Genomic DNA, 8,473 nt, shown 5'->3' on the forward strand with positions numbered 1-8,473 from the left:
CTGTCTATCTGATCTATCTAGCTATTATCTATCTGCCTGCCTATCTGCCTGCTTATCTATCTACCTATCTATCTGTCTGTCTGTCCATCCGTCTGTCTATCTATCTATCTGTCTGTCTATCTATCTACCTACCTATCTGCCTATCTATCTGGCCTTCTGTGCGTCTCAGCTTATGGCTGCATTGCTCCAATCCCTGTCTTCATCTTCACGTGGCCTTCTGTGTGTCTTCCCCTTTTCTGACTCTTTCAAGGACACTTGTCAGTGGGTAATCCAGGATGATCTCATCTCAGTCTCCTTAAACAAGTCTCAAAAACCCTTTTTCCAAGTAAGGTCCTATTCACCAGTTTCTGAGACATGTCTTTTGGGGGCCACCGTTCAATCCATTGTACTTCCTCTCCACTGTATTTAACCCTTGGGCCTCCCACAATTCAAGCTACACCTGGGAGTACCCAGTAAGCATTTGTTGAATGAACCCGTCCATTAGTTCAGTGGTTCTCAGCTTGCATCAGAATATCCTGGAGGGCTTCTAAAAACACAGATTAGGGCCGGGCATGATGGCTCATACCTCCAACCCCAGCACTTTGGAAGGCCGAGGCAGGAGGATCACTTGAACCTAGGAGTTTGAGGTCAGCCTGGGCAACATAGTGAGACCCCATCTTTAAAAAAATAATAATAATAAATTAAAATAAAAATAAGAACACATATTGCCGTGTGGATCTCCACACTGAGATTCTGACCCAGCAGGTCTGGAGTGAGGCCCGAGAACATGTGTTGCTAAAGGGTTTCCAGGAGGAGCTGCTACTGCTGCTAGGGGACCACCTTTTGAGCGCCCCTGCTTTAGTCACCTGGTTTTCCAGTCAACCATCAGAGGACCCGAGTCGTGATCAGACTTAACTTCCCCCGCAAAGAGCGGGTAGGCCCCATGCATCTCCAGGTGTCCCTGGTTCTTCTTTGCCAAGGAGACAAAACAATCGGATGACCTAATTCTTCACCCAAAGCCTTGGTATCTCACCCCCTCCCTGGGGGTCACAGCAGCTAACACAGCTGTCTGACAGAACCGCAGGGTGAAGTCACAGCCAGCACCTGGTGGACAGCCCACTGCTGTGCGTGGAGGCGGAGTCTTCCTGAATTCTCTCAGGTTGTACCTTGGAGGCCACACTTGAGGTGTGTTACAGAGACCAAGGGCTGGTCCAAGTCCACCCCCCAAAATAAAATTTCTGGTTTTGGGGGCACATGTTCCACAGAGGAGAAAAATACAGGAAAAGAATACCTTGAAAATAACACCATTAAGACAGATTTTTAGCCAGGAAGATACATGGCCCATTAGGGACGTCTCTGAGTGCAGCAGACTTGCCTGGGCCTTTACTTAGTGATTCAATCTTCAGCCCAACAGGGCCTGGGTGTCTTTTTTTTATTCTTTCTTTTTTAAAAAAAATAGCTTCACTGAGATATAATTCATAAATTATACATTTTACCCATTTAAGCGTACAATTCAATGGTTTTTAATATATTTACAGATCCATGCACCTGTCATCACAATTTTAATAGACTTTCACTTCAAAAGGAAACCGTGTAACATTTAACTATCACAGCTCTATCCTCATGCCCCACACCCAGCCCTAAACAGCCACTAAGCTACCTTTTGTCTCTAAAGATTTCTGTGTTCTGGACTTTGATATACATGGAATCATGCAATATTTGCCTTTCATGACTGGCTTCTTTTATTTAGCAGAGTATTTTTGAAGTTCATGTTGTAGCAGGTATCAGTACATTATTCCTTTTTATGGCTGAATAATTAATATTCCATTGTCTGCTATACTACGTTTTGTTTATCCATCCATCCGTTGATGGAAATTTGGGTTGTTTTCAGCTATGATAAGTAATGATGCTATAAATGCTCATGTACAAGCTTCTGCTTGAACGTATGTTTTCATTTCTCTTGGGTATATACCTAAGATTGGAATTGCTAGGTCATGTGGTAGCTCTATGTTTAATCATTTGAGAAACTGCTAGACTGTTTTCCAAAGCAGCTGCACCATTTTCAATCCCTACCAGCAGCGCAGGAGGGCTCTAATTTATCCGTATCCTCTGAGAGCCGATGCTTGTTGCCATTGGACTAGATTCTAGCCTTGCTAGTGGGTGTGACATGGTGTCTCATTGTAGTTTTGATTTGCATTTCCCTAAACAATGGTGAGCGTCTTTTCCTATGCTTATTGGCCATTTATAGATCTTCTTTAGAGATATGTCTATTCAGATCCTCTGCTCCTTTTAAAATTGGATTGCCTTTTTTATTATTGGGTTGTACGAGTTATTTATATGTTCTGGATACAAGTCTTTTATCAGACATATCATTTGCAAACAGTTCCTCCCATTTACTGTGTCATCTTTTCAATTTCTTAATAGGGTCCTTTGAAGCACAAAAACTTTTAGTTTTGAAAAGTCCAGTTTATCTATTTTTTATTTTATTGCTCATGCTTTTGATGTAGTATCTAAGAATCCTTTGCCAAACCCAGGTTATGAAGAATTCCTCCTATGTTTTCCCCTAAGAGTTTTATAGTTGTAGCTCCTACATTTAGCTCTTTGATCTATTTTGAATCAACTTCCTGTACGGCATGAGGTAGGAGGTTCTACTTCATTCTTCTGCATGTGGATGTCCAGTTGTTCCATTACCATTTGCTGAAGAGACTATTCTTTTCCCCCATTGAATGGTTTTGACACTCTTGTCAAATGGCAGATTTTTTAAAGATCGAGTTTATGGAGGTATAATTTATCTAGATTAAAGTTCACCCTTTTTAGGTGCATAGTTCCAGGAATTGTGAGAAACACATACAATCTTGTGACCACTGCCACAGTCAAGATATAGAACAGAGGCATCACTCCGGAAAGCGTCCTCTGCCTCTTTGGAGTCAAGCTGCCCCTAAAATCCCTCAGTCCTTGGCCCCCAGAAACCACTGGTCTGTTTTCTGTCCTCCTATTTTTGCCTTTTCCAGCCTGGCATGTGGTGGATCATATGGAGCTGGAATCACACAGTACTTAGCCTTTTGAGTCTGGCTTCTCTCACTCAGCAGAATGCACCCGATATCCATCTGCATGGTGCCTGTATCCGTAATTTTAATAATGAGCGGTGTTCATTGCAAGGATATATCACAATTTGTTGAGGGACATTTTGTTGTTTCCAGACTGGACAACTACAAATAAGGCCATTATAAACATTCACATGCAAGTTTTTGTACACGCGAATTTTCATTTTTCTTGCGTGAGTACCTGTAAGTGGGATTGCCAGGTCATAAAATCAATATATGGTTAACTTTATAGGAAGCTGCCAAACTGCTTTCCAAAGCAGCTGCACCATTTTACATTTGTACCGGTAATAAATGGGAGGCCTGGTTGTTCTATATCCTCATCAGCACTAGCTATTGTCAGATTTAAATTATTTTTTCTATTCTAATAAGTGTGTAGATATATCTCTGTATGGTTTTAATTTAAGTTTCTCAAATGAGTAATGATGTTTAGCAGGTGTTTATTGTCGATTCATATATCTTTTGTGAAATGCTGGTTCCAATCTTTTGCCCATTTTCTTCAGTTGTTTTTCTGATTCCTGTGCTGAGAGAGCTCCTCCTATATTCTGAATATATGTGTTGTTAGGTATGTGTCTGGCAATCATTTTTTTCCAATTGTGCATTGTTTATTAAGTATCTGCTACTGCATAACAAATTGCTCCCAAACTTAGGTAATTAAAATGATATACATTTATTATCTCACACAGTTTCTGTGGACCAAGAATTCAGAAGCAGCTCAGCTAGGTGGTCCCGGCTTGGGGTCTCTCATGAGTTTGCAGTTAAGGTATCAGCCAGGGCTGCAGTCATCTGAGGGCTTGACTAAGTTCAGAGGATCTGCCTTCAAAGTGGCTCATTCATGTGGTGCTGGTCACTGGCAGGAGGCTTCTGCTCCTTTCCACACGGGCCTCTCCAGAGCACTGCTTGAGCATCCTTACAACATGGCTGCTGGCTTCCCCCTGAGTGAGCACCTAAGAGAAAGCCAGGCCTAGCCATGACCTAGCCTCAGAAGTCACACATGGTCATTTCTACAAAAACCTGTTTAGGTTAACACAGGTCAGCCCTATTCAATCTAGGAGGACATTGTACAAGGGCATGAATGAATGGCAATATGTGAGACTATTTGAAGACTGTCTTGGTAACTGGAAACCGTGTTTGTATTTTCATTTTTTCAACAGTGTTTTTCAAAGAGCATCCTGAGTGAATTTGATTCTCCCTTCTCAGCCTCAGTTTCTTTACCTTGAAATGGGGCTAATGATCCCATCTTCAGGCAGGAATATTTTTCAAAGCACTTTGTGGACCACACAGTCCCTCATCTCCCTTCTCCTTCCAGGCTGCCATCAGCTCCTTGAAACTATACTCTAGCTTCTCCCAGACTCTAAGACATCCATTTTCTCATGAATTCATTTACTGAAAACATTCCTGGAGCCTGAGCTGTTCCAGATGCTAAATGCTGGTGATTCCACAGCAGACAAAAGAAAATTCCTGCTTTCATGGGGCTTCTTGTGAAGACAGTGACACTGGGCCAACACAAAAATGAAAGTTGATCAGAGCAGCACCATAGCTCGGACGGCATCCATGGAGCACTGGGCGCTGGGTTTCATGTAATCCTGTGACAATCCTACAGTGAAGCAATGATCAGCTCCTTTTTATGGATTTTGTAAATGTCCAGAAAGATGAAGTGATGTGCCACGGTCATAGCATTAGTCCAGGGACTGGGACTCTGCACTGTCCGCCTCTAGAACCTGGGGGAAGAGAGTCAACTCCTAAAATTCCTAAGCACCAATGAGGGGGCTTTGGATGAGGTAGGGTGGGTACCGGATTGAAGAGGAGAGGGGACCAGCTCATGAGCTCCGGCATGGCTCCCGAAAAGCCCCTCGGGACCCCCATGGCCTCCTCCACCCACGCGCACACAAATCCCGGCAGAGCTGCTGACCCCGTGGCTCCTGGTCAGGGATGAGCCAAGTTTCACAAGCAATTATATTTCGTGCAAGATAAAACTGCAGAGGAGACGCTTAATTAGATTCTTTCCAAACCTTAGGTTTCTTTGAAATGAAACAGCCCCAGGGCTGTGAGAGTTATGCGTATGTACGTATTCCCCTGCCCAGAAAGGGCTGCTCTCCAAGGCTGGAACGAAAACAGAGCTGACTGCTGCTCCATGCCCTGCAAAGGCATCTGGACTGGCTCCGGTGCAGCCCCTAGCCCCCCTGCTCCCCAGCTCTGCCCAGCCATCTGGCCAACGCGGGCGGGAAGCGGTCCCAGTGGGGCAGGGTGAGCCGCTTCTCGCTCGGTTGATGCCAGGTGTTGGAGTCTGAGCCCAGATGGCCCTGGTCTACCGGGAAGGCCTGCCTGGGGCAGGGGCTCCCCCCGGGGGTCCAACCAGCCTGTGGGCCTCCTCCACGAGCCTGCCCTGTCTGGGCCTCAGTCTTCCCACCTGTGAAAGCCGGCAGGGACCCTGGGAGGTGCAGCTGGAATGTGAGTTTCCTGAGGGGAGGGACCTCACCTGTGTTTCTCATGTTGGAGCCATGAACTTGGAATAGGGTCAGCGTGCAGTGGACTCACAAGGACCTGCTCAATTTGGGCTCCTAAAGGGTATGAGTCCATAGGAGAGCTCTTGTTCTTCAGGCATCTGTGCTATCTTGAAAAAGAGTTGCCAGGATAAATGCAGGACACCCAGTTAAATTCTAATTGCAGGTAAATAATGAGTAATCCCTTAATGTAAGTATATCCCAGGAAATATTTGGAACATACTTATGCTAACAAGTTATTCATTGTTCACTCAGAATTCAAATTTCACTGGGTATCCTGTGTTTTCATTTGCTAACTCCCTACCTGGGGAAGGTATCAGCTACCTAGAGATTCAGGGTCAGTGGAGGCGAGGTGAGGCCCGGGAATGTGCATTTTTGTCTCGTTTCCTGGACATCCTGATGCTCAGGGTCCTTCATCCACACTTGGAGACACATGCAGTGTCTCCTTGGGGCCAAGCTCAGGAGTTGAGGATGAATGGAGGAGCAGGTGTTCCCTTCGCCTCCCCAGTTAACACAACACGTTCCCTGCCCTCCCTGTCAGGGCCAGGGTGGGTAGCATGGTGGGGCCGCTCAGAAACATGGTTTAAAGCCCTGGGGTGCAGAGTCAGGCAGTCCTGGGTTCACATCCCATCTTCTCTACTCAGATCTGAGGAAGTCCTTGAGCCTCTCTGGCCTTCAGTTTCTTATAGAGAGATGGAAACAGGAGCACTTCCCAGGCTGCCACAAGGCTGGATGGAGGCCACAGCTGGGGACTGCTGAGCACAGTGCTTCCATGAATCATGATGTCACGGAAAGACAGTGACAACAGCAGCCCTTGCTGCGACACATGGAGCATCCCTGTGTCTGGCGCTGTCGCAAACACTGCATTCACTAAGTGAGCTCTCTGCTTGCCTATGCTCGGAGTCCTCATCCTGACCGGGCTCACTCTGGCTTCCCTCGGCCCCTAGCACGGGGTCCTCAGGCTACACGGCAATTACAGCACTCCTGCTGACAAAAGCTGCCTCCTTCCAGGATAGGCTGAGCACGTGGGCCAGACCCAAGGCACCCTGCAGACCTGGGACGAAACCTGGTCAGTGGCAGGGAAGAGAGGGGGTTCCCTATCCCGCCACCCACCTCCCTGCCACATCCTGCTTCCGGGCTCATATCCCAGGCCCAGAGGACACAAGGATATCACCGGGTGGCAGAACAAAGGCCAAAGGGAAAACACAATCCCAAGCCTGCAGCAGGCACCCACACTCTCCACCCTTCACCTCCCACATCTCCCCATCCCCACCCCACATTTGAGCCAAACAAGGGCTTCCAAGGATGTTAAAGGACAACCCTCAACTAGCTGGCAGCAGGTTTGGCGTGCTCATGTCATGTGAAAGTAAATGCGTCTAAGCGGGGACATAAGCCACAGTGGAAGGAGCAGAAGACGGAGCATGGTGAGCACCACATGCGAATTCCAAGCCCTCAGTTCTGTCCTGCCTCCCTTCACTCTGGCCTGGTCTACGATTACCCCTCCTGCCACAGGCTGTGGGAGCTCCCATGCAAATGGGAGAGGGTCCTTACCAGGAGGACAAGGTTCATGAAGACCCCTGAAGAGGAGGAGGGGGTCAGGGGACAAGGATTTATGGGCATTTAGCCAACACCATCTGAAAGAGAGGTGCTAAGTCTCAGGCCATGATTTCTGGTGGGTTCTGTTGTGAATCAGTTATTTCGTCAGACTCCTTTAGGGCCTGGTAGATTGTCACTTAATGTTTCCATCTCCTGGGTGGTAGTTCTCCGACTTCCGCTCTCATTCCGCTCTCATTTCAGCCTTTTGAAGGCCCGTTGACACCCCAGAGTCCTTCACAACTACAAGTACAACCCTGGAGTCCTTCACAGCTACAAGTACAAGTCATGGGGAGCAGAACCAAGGATTCCAATCTGATGGAGGGTCACATTTACCCTTTCAAACAGATAAGCAGGCATAGAGTGTATTATACATCAGTTTCTTGTGACTTTGGTTGATGTGAGTCCATCCCCCCAAAAAACACCAATAAATTCTGGAGCACCTGTAAGACCTTATTTTTTGTACCTGAAAAGATGTGGTCCTCCTTTGAGGGCTTTCTTTGGGTGGCCAAACTCTCACCCCTCTTGACTTTAGGCACCAAACTTTGGGCTTTATTTCAAAGAGAATTCTGCATGTATCTTTGTAAATAACATTTGCATCATGCTAAGAGTTTGCTAATGACTTTCATACATGATTCTGCATGTCCTTCTGTGTACCCTGTTGACATTTTTGTATTGAAGTCTACCTTGCTTGCAACTATAGCAAATGTCTTGAACAGTTAATACTATTAGGTTGAGCCCTAGGAAATTGTCACTACTGGACTTGTTTGATCTACATAAAACAGCAGTTTCCTATGGTTCAGCCAATAACAACTACCATTTCCAGGGCTCTGATCACACAGGCAGGCCCCTAGTAGTATCATTGGCATTATTGTTGTCATCGTCCCTGTGAGTTTCAGAGAGGTTGAACATCTCACTCAAGGTCACACGGCAACAAATACAGGAATCATCACTTGCACCCGGAGGGCTCCAGGGAGGCCCTGGGTCCCGCTGGACTACATCTTTCCACGTCGCACTGTGGCCCTGCTGTTTCCCCGGCCAGGTCACCTTTGTCTCTTGCCTGTTGTATCTCAACAGCTTCCTGGCTGGTCTTGGTTCCTCTGGTCATTCTCCACTCTGCAACAAAGACACCCACTGCTTAAAAGTCTCCTGAGGGCCTCTGAGGGCCTGAGGGAAAAGCGCAGCTCAGACCCTGGCTCACAGGGTCCCCCCTTCTTGCCCGATGCGTGCTGCACTCAGGCCATGCTGGATTTCTTTTGAGTTTCTCTGCAAGGGCACGGACTGGCTCACCATTCA

This window comes from Pan paniscus, chromosome 21, assembly GCF_029289425.2.
Source record: "Pan paniscus chromosome 21, NHGRI_mPanPan1-v2.0_pri, whole genome shotgun sequence".
Lineage (NCBI taxonomy): Eukaryota > Metazoa > Chordata > Mammalia > Primates > Hominidae > Pan > Pan paniscus.